The sequence below is a fragment of the Carettochelys insculpta genome, chromosome 3, assembly GCF_033958435.1.
Source record: "Carettochelys insculpta isolate YL-2023 chromosome 3, ASM3395843v1, whole genome shotgun sequence".
Lineage (NCBI taxonomy): Eukaryota > Metazoa > Chordata > Testudines > Carettochelyidae > Carettochelys > Carettochelys insculpta.
In genome coordinates, this window is record NC_134139.1 from 162,367,972 (window position 1) to 162,380,695 (window position 12,724).

General features: G+C 44.5%; 1 protein-coding gene across 1 annotated transcript in view; it reads left to right on the top strand.

Annotated features, from left to right (window-relative positions):
* Positions 1-8,633: 8,633 nt before the first annotated feature.
* COL21A1 (collagen type XXI alpha 1 chain) overlaps positions 8,634-12,724 on the top strand; it is a 203,010-nt gene continuing 198,919 nt past the window's right edge. Inside the window, exon 1 of the mRNA XM_074991138.1 lies at positions 8,634-8,743. The gene's annotated coding sequence lies outside the window, so the exon portion shown is untranslated. The remainder of the gene's footprint in view (positions 8,744-12,724) is intronic.

The following is a 12,724-nucleotide window of genomic DNA, read 5'->3' on the forward strand; positions in this document are numbered from 1 at the left end:
GCTGCCCTCCCTCCCTGAGCCCCAGGCTGCAGCAGCCCCCAGTGCTTCCAGGAGCCCCAAGGAAGCAGCAGGGATGTGGCAGCTGTGGCACTTCCCTCTCCTACTTGCAGAGCTCACAGGAGTGCATGGCAGCTTGGGTACGGCTGCAGCATGTGCACAAATCTGTTCCCTTCAGTTCCCAGCTGCACTGAATGTCTGAGCGCAGCTAAATTCGGCACCCCTTGCAGCTAGGCAACACCCCCTGTCCCTCAGGGCTGGCTTAGTGTAGCTCAGGTACCTCCCCAGCTGTCGCTCCTGCTGTCTGGCTTCTTGGAAGATGGACCCAGCCTGCTGCAGCCGCTGCAGCTAAGTAAGAGCATGAAGGTCCCCTCTGCAGCCCAGCTCTCTGCCCTACCATGCAGGGGAATGTCCTGGGGAAGTTTTTCAGCAAACTGTCCTCCCTCCATTTGGCCTCAAGGAGACCCTATCTCCCTTCGGGGACAGGAACTGAGCCCCTCTGTCCCCCGCCCCATGTAAAGTGCGAGGAAATAGAATACATAAAAAAGTTTGTGAATGACCTGCAGTAAACATGTATCACATTACAAATCATTGTTTGTGCACTATTCTCAAAACTGGGGTGGCAAAGTATGGTTTGATGTTATTTATTAACGACCACCTCACGTTCACATGCATTGCAGATCTTGAAGTGTTGATTTGGTAACTGAATTTGAAAACAATGTCTCTTCTCACTATTGTGGTTGCAGACTCCTGGTCATAGTTTTCTGGGAGACTACCTCTTTGTGGTTTTTCCCACACTCGAGCTCACTGTCCCCATTGCATTCTGGGTGGTTTTAGTTTAGGCCTCTCAGATCTGCAATTTGCCTTCAGTGCAGTCTTAATTTTTCCAAAACATATGCCTCTGCCTAATGCAGCAGGCACAAATGATGCTGAGCAGGATCCCGGACATGGGCATGGTTCTGGATATGGCAATGAGTGTGAGAACCCCAAGAAGAGACAAGAAAAGAGCAATCTTACTTTGGACTGCTGTTTCTTGCAATGCTCCTAAATTCCATGTTTGGCCTGGAGGTTATACGCTCACATATAGTTTCTTATATTTTTCACATCAAATAAGCTATCAGATGTGGCGAGTATCCCCTGCCCCTCCCTTCTATATAACTCACATAAGATGACATCATGACAGTAAGCCAGGAATACCACCCAAGTCATAGCTTGTCTGCATCTGGGCATGGTGCCCAGGGAATTTACCTTAACAAACACTGTATGTAGGAGTCCACATATCATTGTCTTTTATAACTTTCTTAAAATTTAAAAAGGCACGGTCATATTTATAATCCATTTCTAGGTTTCTTCTTAGTGCTGTGTATTGTTACTGAACTAATGGCTTTCTCCTTTTCTGATTTCCATCCATGGCAATGATCAAGGCTGTGCTCGTACTCAAAGACTGCTATTTGCATCCCCAGCCCAGCATCTCACCAAATATGCTTGCCTCATAACCTTCCCTCACTTTCAATAACGTTCCCTGGGGAGGTAGGGTAGGAGGGTTCATGGTGTATGGGGACATAATTACATTTCTTTTGGAATGTTTAGAGAGGTTGACATCAATGTTGCAATGTTTTTTCCATCCATGGGCAGAATACATTTTATGTGCACCAAAGTGTGTGCAGATGTGTATCATTTGTGACACTGTGCTAATCAGCTGGGCAGCATCTGAATCTTTTCTGACCAGCTGCCCAAGCACTCACCTCATAGGAACACTGATTGACAGGAGGTAATACTGTGGGTCCTCCCGGATGTTCCTGTTTTGTACTCTGTAGTTAAGACCGCAAGAATGGGCACAAACTTTTCTTTGGCTAGGAGTTGGAATATTTGGACAGGCCCCAGTATTTTAAAAGCAGTTTGTCCTATTGTTTTCTATTTTCTTTTTTTTTTCTGGGTATGTATGGACTTTTGGTAAGGGTAGGGGGTAAGAAGGGCTAACCCCATGTATCCCACTCTTGTGTGAGATTTCAGCCTTGCATACAGAAATGTGGAAAAACAGTGGTGTTAACTTGCTTCTACTGACTTGTGCCTTATGCCATGTTGCCAACTCCCACAATATTATTGGGGTATTTGGGATATTTCATGTTTTCTTAGTCTTAGTTCCTGGGTGCATGTGGTTAAGTAAAACTCTGCATATAGCTGCAAAAAATAAGTTTCTAGATATCATGATTGCAGAGAAGAGCTTGAAAACATGACCCATGTGCATACCAGAGTGTAAAGAAACCAGATTGCCAATGGAAATAACTCAACGGCCGTGTCTATACTAGCCCAAAATTTCGAAATGGCCATTTCGAAGTTTACTAATGAAGCGCTGAAATACATATTCAGCACCTCATTAGCATGCGGGCGGCCGCGGCACTTTGAAATTGATGCAGCTCGCTGCCGCGCAGCTCTTCCAGACAGGGCTCCTTTTCGAAAGGACCCCGCCTACTTCAAAGTCCCCTTATTCCTATGAGCAGATGGGAATAAGGGGACTTCGAAGTAGCTGGAGTCCTTTCGAAAAGGAGCCTCATCTGGAAGAGCCACGTGGCAGTGAGCCACATCAATTTCGAAGTGCCGCAGCTGCCCGCATGCTAATGAGGCACTGAATATGTATTTCAGAGCTTCATTAGTAAACTTCGAAATGGCCATCTGCATGGCCATTTCGAAGTTTTGGGCTAGTGTAGACATGGCCAACGTGCTATTTTTTTTTCAACCAAAGCTATGATTTATTGTGGCCATGCTCAGCAGCCATGGGATGCTGTTCCAAGAATGAAGACTGATAGGAAGAGATGGGCTCCATCTGATAAAGAAGAGGAAGAGCATCTTTGTGTTCCAATTTGTCAACCTATTGATGAAGGTTAGGTTCAAAGGGAGCAGGTGACAAAAGTCCACAGGGAAGCATAAAAAGAAGGTGACCTAAACAGAGGGCTAGATAGGAGGAGGGAGCATAGAAAATTACCATAGGTCATAGAAACAGAAGTGGGAAATCAGTGGGGAAATCTGCTCAACATCTGAAATGTCTATCCACCAGTGCAAGGATTCTGGAGAATCAAGAGAGAAGTACAGGTTGAACCTCTCTAGTCTGGCACTCTCATCTGGCAACATCTGTAGTCTGGCATGATTTTAGTTAGTTGGACGTCCACTTATCATTGGTGTGGCCAAGTTTCCTGTGGTCCCATAATTTGTATTTACAGCCACCAGTCCTGACTCTCAGTGTTCTGTGCTGTTTATTTAGCTGTAATTTACCCCTAAATGTCTTCTTAGACCCCATTAAGCAGTGGAAGTGTTGACAATATAGACCGCTTGTGATCTGGCAAATGCTTTCGTTCGGTACCAGTCAGGTCCTGAGAGTACCGGACTAGAGAGGTTCAACCTGCATTAATTCATAAGCTCAGGTATGACTTAATTGGCATCATAGAGACTTAAGGGGATAAATCTCATAGAATACAGATATAGAACTGTGCATCTTGTTTAGGAAAGACAGGCATGGAAAAAAGGAGGTGGTATTGCATTATACGTGTCAAATATACATGTTCTGAGGACAAGTTGAAACTATCTGGGTAGCAATGTGGGGCTTTAACTATCAATTGGAAAAATAATAGTGGGACCTCATTTGTCCTCCATGAGTTATCAAATATAATCACTAACAGTTCCAAGTTTGTTTCAGTTAGTGCCTTAAGTATCCTAGGATGAATTTTATCAGGTCCTGATGACTTCGATACATCTAATATATCTAAATATGAATGTCACATGGTTGACTCATATTTAGCTATTGCAAAAAAAAAAAAAAAAAAAAAGTGTAAGAACAATGGACCCAGGTTGTCAACAGGAGGGAATGAACATGCAGCCTTAGGGGTTAAAGCCATGTGCTCTACCACATGAGCTAAAAGCCTTTTGACGCTCAGCCAGGGCTGTAAAGCAGACTTCACTTTCCTTTGTCAGGGGTTTAAGTGCCCCTGGAGTTACAAAAGCAAACATTCTGGGACGTATTAGCAGAAGTGTTGTAAGCAAGAGCTATGTGTACATTACCAAGAACTGTGGGCAAAATATACGCAAATTTCAAAACCCATTTGCGTATCTTTTGCCTACAGTTTTGTCATGAGAGGCTTTTCTGACATTTGCCCTGTCCACCTGGGGCCAAATGACGGGAAACCCCCCTCTTTCTACACATCCCTTCTTCCTTGTGGAACTGGGATGTCAAAAGAACGCTCACGACTGGCAGATCTGCAGTCTGAATGTGTGCTCTGTTGACGGAAGCCTGCAGTCTAGATGTAGCCAAGAAGTAATTCTTCCGCTGTACTTTGTGCTGGTTACACCTCAGCTGGAGTACTGTGTCCAGTTCTGGGTGCCATATTTCAAGGGAAAGATGTGGTCAAATTGGAGAAGGTGCAGAGAAGAGCAACAGAAATGGCCACAGGTCTAAAAAACATGGCATATGGGGGAAGACTGAAAGAAATGGGTTTGTTAATGCTGGCAAAGAGGGGAAACTATAATAGTTTTCAAATACCTAAAAAAAAACGTTAAAAGAAGGAGGGAGGAAAATTATTCACCAATTGAAGTAATGGGCTTAAGCTGCAGCAAGGGAGGTTTAAGTTGGACATGAGGAAAAACTTTCCAATTGTCAGAGGCTTAGGCTACACTATGGTTTCTATTTCGGGATACACTTGTACCCTGAATTAGAAACCCCATGGTCAGGGTCAAAATAGCAGGGCTATTTTGAGTGCAGTATTTTGTTCCTACTAACTCTTGTCATACGAAGGGTAGCGAGAAGTTTGAAATAGCAGCTTATTTTGAACTCTGGTGAGTTTGAAATAAGGTCTCTCAAAATAACATACACAACTGTGTCAGTTATTTCAAGCTAGGGCTACAGGGTAGCTTTAGCCAGAGTGTTTAAGCACCAGAATAAATTGCACAGGGAGGCTACGGAATCTCACTCACTGGAGATTTTTAAGAGCAGGTTAAATGAACACCTATCAGGGATGGCCTAGACAGAGTTTCTTGAACTTTTTGAGACTGCAGTACACTTATTAAAATTTTCTTCAAAAAAACTGTCAGACCAAAACAAAAACCAGCAACCCCAAATAGTAGTATATACAGCAAAAACAAAATGAAGTAATTTAATCAATGAAGAAGTAATGTGTCTGGTTTTAATAATATAAAATATATACCATCAGTATATATAAAAAAATGCCAGATGCACCCAGAACACCTGCGAGTTGTTCACCAGCCACAGCCAATGTTCCCTTTAATTATTTCATCCATGTGCAGAATAAATGTTATGTGTGCCAAGACATATGCGGGTGTGTATCACCAGTAGAAATACATGCTGCCAGCTGTAGGTGCTCTGCTAATCAGGTGGGCGGCACCTGAATCTGTCCTTGGTGGCTGCCCAAGCACATAGGATACAAGGAACACTGGTCAAAGTCCCTGTTGGAGTAAGGATGGGGTGCCTCTGGTATGGTTATTAGCGTACATGTAAGTTCTCTTATTCTTTTAATATATTTTGTTGTTAATGCCTTTACCATAAGAATAAATGTGCTTGCTTAGAAAGAACTCCTGGATCACCCAGGGAGTTGGTGTCTATAAGTAGATACACAACTGATTGAAAGACTGTTGTCAGTAACTTGCCTATTGTGACCACATTGTTTACCATCTTTGAAAAGAAAAGTAAAACAGTCCTGCATAGGCAGTTTGACTTTACTGGGGAATTCAGTATAGGAAACAAACTGTGCAGCCTGGAAATACCCAGGTAGATCGGGAGAGGTACACATAGTTCTGCCAAAGTGAAGCAACAGCTTGGACCTGGAAGCCTAACAATGGTTGCCCTTGCCAGAGCAAAGCAAAAGCATATACGTTCAGTTGCCTGAACTGTGAGCCAAATCATGTCAAACCAACCTAATTGCCTTCTTTCAGAGGGTTACTGGCTTAGTCGATGGGAAGAAGCCACAAACATGAGGATATATCCAGCTCCAGATCACCCAGAGAGTGAGTGCCTATAAACATGTACACAACTGATTGAAAGATGGATGTTGCTAGATATTGTAAAGAATAGTTATCAATCGCTGATTGTGAAACTGTCCGGAATATCCAGTATCCAACAGGGGGACACAGGGGTCAGTTCTGGACCTTGTACTATCAACTCTTTTTAATTAATGATTTGGATAAGGATCAGAGAGTAGGAGAGTAACGTTATAAAATCTATGAACGACAGCAAGCTGCAAAAGGTTCAAAACACTTTGGAGCATAGGGTTAGAATTCAGAACAACCTTGAAAAAGTAGAGAATTAGTTTGAAATCTACACAGTGAAATTCAATAAAAATAAGTATGAAGTACTATATTTAGAAAGAAAAAGATCAAATCTTCAGCTACACAATGGGTACTAAGCAGTGAGGCAGCAGTACTGCAGAAAGTGATCTAGGCGTTAGTAGATCACAAACTGAACGAATCAATAATTGATGTAGTTGTGAACAAGGTTAATATTCTGAGGTGTACTTAGAGGAAGTAACTGTCCCACTCTGCTTGCCACTGTAGTGATCCCAACTGGAATACTGCATCCATTCTGGAAGGTCATGTTTGGATAGAGCCTAGAGAAGAGCGACAAAAATGATAAAGGGTTTAGAAAATATGACCTAATATGGAAAGGTTAACATAAACTGAGCATAATTGTGAGAGAAGAAGAGAGGGTGAGGGGAGAGGAGGTGGCAATAATCTTCAGAAATGTTAATGGCTATTTCTGACAGATGCCCTTTTCTAGTTCACTGCTCTGTATCAGCAGCGGTTGTCAGCTCTGACATATTCACTAAGCCTAACACACTCATTATATATGAATCTAAAAGGTGGCATATAAGAAATCATTGCAAAACCAGTAAATCTCAGATCATTAGTATTTTGCATGAAGCATAGATACAATATACCCAGAGTTACAAATTATGTGCTAGAATATGTATTGGACACTTCTGGGCACCTTGTTTTGGGAAAAATTGGGACTGGGAATTTGTTGACAAGTTGTTAATCAAGTCTGGTAGAAACACAAGAGTATGAGTGATGGGTTGCTGGCAGGATGCTAGATTCAGAATGGCTGATCCAGCACTGCACAGTACACACATGCTCAGGGTGAGATCCGCATGACAGTCTCCTGGTGTACAGGCTGGGAACCACAGCAGCAGAACATTTTGAGGCATTTGGGGTTAAAGGGTAGGCAGTAACAGAATTTCTTTCTGGATTGCATCTTAAAATGACACTTACCAAGAGGACAGCAATGAATTGTTGTCCATGACCATTGAAGTTAGACCAAGCCATGCTGTCCCTGGGGGATGCAAGGCCCGGGACACCACCCCCCACCCGCCCCGCAAACCCCAATCCCTGCCCCATCTCCTATCCTAAGCTCCACCCTCTTCCACCCCCATTGAGCCCCTTCCCCCAAGCCTCTGAGTGATGCAATCTGGGGGATTGCAGAGGCAGACGGAGGACTGGCTCCAGCACCAAGGGTTGTCCCCCTGCACTCTCTGTGGCAGCAGAAAGCACAGCAGGGACAGGGCTTGTCGGAAGGAGTGGGGGTGGAGTAGGTTCAGAGACAGGCAGGGCTTGGAGCAGTGGGGTCAAGGAGTTATCCTGGCCCTGCATGGCTGCTAGCTAGTGCAGGGCCATGCCCCACCCAGTGATTTCCCAGGCTAACCTGGGATCCACAAGGTCCCCCAAAGTACAGGGCCAGAGCAGCTGCCCCAAACCTTAGTATAGATGGCTCTGAGGGCAAGCAATAATGGGCTTAATTTACACAGCATAGGATATTAAGGTTAGATATCAGGAAGCTTTCTAACTCTGGGGGTGGTTGAGTTCTGGAATATGTTTCCAAGGGAGACCATGGAATCTCCATCCTTGGAAGTTGTTTAGAACAGGCTGGCCAAACACCTGTCAGGAATGAGATTTACCTGGAAGCCCTGCCTCAGCATAGGGGCTGGACATGATGACTTTGGGAGGTCCCCTCCAGTGCTGCGTGTTTTATGATTATATTAATGCTTGTCGAGCTGCAATGCTAGTTAACCATGTCCGGCTTCTAGCTCTCCTGGGCAGGCAGGGGGGTCTCCTGGTGCTTCTGAAAACCTCACAGCCCTAAGGGCGCACCCAGGGGCACCTGCAGGAGCTTTTATGAGCACACGTGCTTTTGAAGCAGTGGGCTGAATCCCACCCTGCCGCACCTCCAGCCGCCCTTCCTGCGGAGGGTTGGGGGGAGGGAGGGAGCTGCCTCTGCAGGAGGGGAGGCGGAATCGGGAGAGTTGACAGAGATCCGTCAGCTGGAGACTTAAGCTCCGCTACCTAAAGACGCGGGCGGGTCCTGCCGCACAGGCCTCAGTGCACCCCCGCCCGTATGCGGGTTTAGCAGTCCAGGCTCACGCGCCACTGGATTTCGAAGCCCCACGCAGCGCAGAGCTCCCGAACGCGGCCACAGCGCGGGCGATAAGGCCCCGCCTTCCGCCACCCCCAGCCAATCCCCTCCGTGGGCTGGGGGTAGGGGGCGGAGTTTTATCTCCCAAGCTCCGCCCTCTCCGTGTGGGCCGGGCTGCGAGGATAGGAACCGGCGGGCAGAGGGCTGCGGCGTGAGATTGGCTGGGGACGCGGGAGGCAGGCTCACGCGCAGCGCCCTTGAGGTCAGGCTGCTGCATTGCTCCGCGGTGTGCCAGTGGTCAGGAGGGGCTCAGCCGGCTTCCTACGCTGTGCCAAGCAGGTAGGTGCCCCTGCTGGTCCAGCTGGCAAGAGCCGGGCTGCAGGGAGCCGGGGAGGCGCTGGCACAGCCCCGGCAGCCGCCTGCTTTACGGGCGGCGCTCGCTGACCAGGCAAGGTAGGGGGGATGGTCGTGGGCGGCCGCCGAAACTCCGCCGTCAACCTGGGCACACGTGGAGGCGGTGCTGGGAGAGGTGAGGCGCTGCCTCTTTTCACCGCCTCCTGCTGCCCAGCCACCGCCTGGAGATCAACCCCGCCGGCATGGAGTAGTTGATAGGGTGGGGAGATACCAGGACTAAGGGTTTGATTCCTAAACTGACGGCCTGGACTGCGATGGTACCTGAAGCGCAGAGATCTCCCTATGTGTCCTTCAGTGTCATTCTTAGGCGAGAGTACGTGGGGGGAAGCACCGGCCTAAAATCTCGGAAGACTTCCAAACTTTTAAAACATACATCCCGATTTCTTCTGGCGAGGAGCCTGCCTAGAGGAGTAGGGAGAGGAATAAACCCTCGGCACACTGCAAGTGCAAATCTTATATAATCTGTGTATCGCCCCCCCCCCTCCACAGAGGCGAGAATGGAATGTGATACCGATGGATTTTTTACTAGTCAGTGTTCGCGTGTGTACGTGAGTTGTACAAGGATGACAGTCCGGCTCAGTTTATTTGCACAAGATGGTACAATTGATAGCTTCATCTTCTTTCAGTCTCCTAGTTCACAAACCAGCTTTTTTTTTAAAGCCATCACTTTTGTGCAAATTTGCTATTTAAAAACAGTTTGGCTAATTCAAGATTTTCAGTAAATATAATATTACTAGTCATTCATTTTCTCAAAGCATTGTGCAATGTGCTTATAGCACAGATTAGTTTGGTTCCATCATGTTGCAAATTGGTTGGTTAGATAATTCCTCTCTATGGGCTTCCTCTAATTATTATTAATTATGTGGTTATATATACTATACTATATATATATTATTATATTATATATATTATATATGCTATACTATATATATACTCTAATTATTATTAATTATGTGGTTATATATACTCACTAAAAGAAAAGTTATCAAATTCTTTAGTTATTTAATTTTTATGCCTACTTTGTGTTGTGAGTTCTCTTCTTCCCTAAAATTTATAGGTAGCTATCAAAGCTGGAACCATACCTACTGTAATTTGCTAGTACTGCTATTACCAACAGTTTAAAGGTAATGTTTCTCATCAGTAAACATGGTAATTACTATACTGGATCAGATCAGTAGTATGTTCAGTCTAGTAACCTATCTTAAAAATGATGGGTTCTTGAGAAGGTGTAATAAATCCTGCAATAAATAGTTATAGAATAACTAGCAGATTTACTCATCATTGCTCAGGTCCTTCACTCATTTTTTTTAAAATAAAGGAAAAAGTACATGCTTTATTTAAATCAGGGTGTAGAATCTACAGCCTGTGAATTGGATCCAGCCTGCAGCTTGCCTGGATCCAGCTTGTGAGGCTCCCTGCTGCCCCCCTGTAGTGGGAAGCCTGTGCTGGCACTCTGCCCCTCAGTCCCCCTGCAAGGCTGGAGCATGAGCACAGGCTGCTTGCTGCAGCATGGAGGGAGCCCTGAGCTTCACAGGCTGGTAAATCAGGGCTGAATGAGGCCTGCTGACTCAGTCTGGTGGGGGGAACAGTGGCTTTGCATGCTGCTGCTCTGTTCTACGTCCCAGGGAGATGGGCAGGTAAGCACCCCGCCTTCTGTCTAGACCTCCACCCCAGCCTGCTTCTGCACCTTAACTTATTCCTAGCACACTTATTCCCATCCCACTCCTGCACCCAACCTCCCACCCAGACCGCACAGACCATCCCCAACCTGCTCTTGCACCCTATCTCCCACCTAGACCCTCCTCCAGCTTACTCCTGCACCCAGCCTCCCACCCAGACCTGTATACTTGGTGCTTTAGTGTGGTCAGTTTCATAAAGCTGAAAATAGTTATGAGCTAAATGAGCTGGATGAAAGAAATTAAAGATGAAAATGTGAGTGATGATTGTGAATTGCTTAAGAACAATTTGATAGACTCCAAAAGAAGATACAATGCCACAGTTGAGATAAAAAGTACACTGATTAGAAATGAAGTCATCTATAAAAAGAATTTTTATAATCTCTATCTGTATATAAACATGGAAAAGGGTAATGATGACAGAAATGGAATATAAGTGAGAAATTGGAATATAAGTGAGAAATTCTGGATTGCAGCATATTTGGCAAGGGACACCAAGCAACATAACGATAATAGTTTAAAGCGTTTTAAAGATATGTTAGGAACAGAAGGAACACTAACCATGGTGTTGGTCCATGACTAGATGGAAATGGTTGAATTGTCAATAATAATGGTAGAAACGCAGAGGTAGTCAATACATATTTCTCTTCTATATTTTGGGGGAAAAAACCTAACATTTTTCATTCCCACAGTAGCTTGGGAAGATGTTAAATGGTAGTTACCATTCTTAGACATTTTAACATTGATAGGTCTGGGCAACTTGTATCTAAGACTTTTAAAAGAGCTAATTGAGCAGCTTGTTGGGTCACTCATGAATATGGATTTTTTTCTTTTTTGTAATTCTAGGAACATGAGCAAACTTCGGAAGACTGGAAGAAAGCTAATGTTAAATCACTATTTAAAAAGGGTGAACAGAACAGCCTGTGTGGTTATAGGTCTGCCATTCTGCCATTGATCCAAAGCTAGATAATGGAATGGCTTATATGGGACTTGATTAATCAAGACTTAAAGTACAGTAATATGATTAAAGCCAATCAGCATGGATTTATGGACAATAAATCCTGTCCAGTTACCTTGATCTTTTTCTGAGATTACAAATTTGGTTAATAAGGAAGTTCAGGCTAGATAATCACAGTGACTCCTTCTGGCCTTTTAATCCATGAATCTTCACTGAGCTGTCCACAGTGATGCCCAGGTATTTGTCCTGAACTGCTAATTTAGTGCCTTCCAATGTATGTGAGTAGGTCAAATGACTCCTTCTAAAGTTCATTGCCTTGCATTTGACTGCACTGATTTTAGTCTATCATTTTAGACAGTCATCTGGCTGTAAATTTTGCACCATTGTAAACTGAAAGATTAATGTTATGGATAAAGGAGGAAATTCCTTTGACTTGTATAAAGTTCAAGTATTTGAGCTCTGTGAGGTGTGAAGAAGCTGGAAGGTGAAATCCATCAGGTAGCCCAGGGTCAGGGATGCAAACAGCCTGCTGTGCATCCCAGCTTCACTAGTTGCACAAGATGCTGGGATCATTGGAACAGTATGAATGCTCCTTGACTTCCTCCAGCCTATTCACAGCTTGTTCCCATTGTGGTACATAGCCATCCTCCCTAAGTGACTACTCTGCCTGTGGAAACCCCCATGTAGCCCCTAAATCGGGCTGATGTGGTAGAGATGGACTTGCAATGCTGTCTACACCCTAGATGAATTTATCTCTTTGAGCTGAATGCGATTGTACATTGCTACTCAGCCAAAATAAAATCTGGATGTGAAAAAGGCCATTTAACTAGATTATTGTGCTGTGATGGTAAATGTTGCTGAGTCAAATGGAAAATCCAGGGTTTGGAGTTTATTTGCAATTCTTGCCCGTAGCTGGGGTAATAGTATGAAGGCTGTCTGATTTCTAAAGGAAACTGCTTAGAATTGGACTGGTTGCAGCACTGAGCAATATATTGTGCAAAGCAAGGTTACATTGGCAGGGGCATGGACAAAATGACCTAATAGGTGGAAAAGACCTAATTTCTATGACACTGGAGTACTGAGAGATGTGCAGAGGAAATTTTTCTTCATTAATCTTTATAGGTGCTGTCTTAAAATAATGCTGATTGGTTGGTTTTTCAAGGTTGCTGCCAAAGCATCCTTTTAGTGGATAGCAGCAAAGAGAGGTGATGGTGTTTAGGAGTAAACGACTAGAAATAAAACATTATAAAGCAAATAGATGTCAACATTCTA